Below are 1035 nucleotides of genomic sequence, written 5' to 3'. Positions count from 1 at the left end.
TGGGTTCGGGGGAAGCAGTTCTACATGGCTGCCGCGAGTATGCCCTGCCCGCCCCACGGCACTCGGCCCTCTCCTCCCTCCCATAGACGTTTTGGGAGCCAGAAGCTCCTGCCAGGTTCAGGAGTTCGCCCAGCAAATGCCGAAGGCAGAAGAGCTGGGAGGAGCAGGGGAGCAAGGGGTGCCAGGCATGGCCATCCCGGGAAGCCCCGATCCGGAGCCTGACACCATTGCACCAGGTGTCCCCTGGGGAGGCTGCGAGAGGCAGGGGTGGGAAGCAGGCGGCAGAGGGGTCTGGGCCAGGTGTCTGCTCTGCCCACCTGGGTCTTCAGGGCTGGCCTGGTTCCCCTTCCAGGGTAAGGGAGCTGCTCCTTATCGCCTACCCAACATGTGCGCTCTGCACGGCGCTTAAAGCCCAGATTATTTTAACAACTGTCCCTCACTCGTCACCTGTCCTGTTTGGAAAACAGCCCCTTTCTTGTTGCACAAAGAGAGGTTTCTCTCGCTCTCCGGCAGCACTGGGCGCTAATCTCCCCGCCTGGAACGCGGGCGGCAGCGGGCGCGGTGTGTGGGTCCGCGTGCTCTGCAAACACAACGCCCGCCGCTCAGCAGTCATTGAGTTACGGTGGTGCTGGTGCCAGGAGCGCAGAGCCCTCTGTGCCCGCTGCCAACTGCAATTACCTCTCCGCGTGCCAGCCGCCGTCGGGCTTAACCCTTCCTACACTGTGGCGGCCGACTGGATATCAGCAACCTCGGGCTGGGGACACTGGGGCTCAGGGTCACCGCCCACATCACGGTGCCCAGGGGCTGAGCAGACAGTGCGGAGCTGGGTGGGGGCGGTGACCTTCCCTGAGAGTGCCAAGGGGAAGCTCAACATCCTAAATAGGGCCTGCAAGGGCCCTCCAGCCAGCCACAAGGCCTGAGAGTGACACGTATGAGGCACCTACTGTGTGTACAAGGCTGCAACCGAAGGGGAGGCAGGGCCAGAGAGGGACTCTGTTCTAGGGCAGGCCCCCAGGGTGGCGCCTGAGTCTGTTG

The 1035-nt window shown here is 63.6% G+C and overlaps 1 protein-coding gene across 1 annotated transcript in view; it reads right to left on the bottom strand.

Moving 5' to 3' along the window:
* Nucleotides 1–1035, bottom strand: part of BAHCC1 (BAH domain and coiled-coil containing 1) — a 58019-nt gene that overhangs the window by 35783 nt on the left and 21201 nt on the right. The gene's annotated exons all lie outside the window — the stretch shown is intronic.

Source organism: Bison bison, unplaced genomic scaffold (assembly GCF_000754665.1).
Source record: "Bison bison bison isolate TAMUID 2011002044 unplaced genomic scaffold, Bison_UMD1.0 scf7180017864371, whole genome shotgun sequence".
NCBI lineage: Eukaryota > Metazoa > Chordata > Mammalia > Artiodactyla > Bovidae > Bison > Bison bison.
The sequence above is the reverse complement of the archived record's forward strand: the minus strand, read 5'-3'. Positions and strand labels throughout refer to the sequence as shown.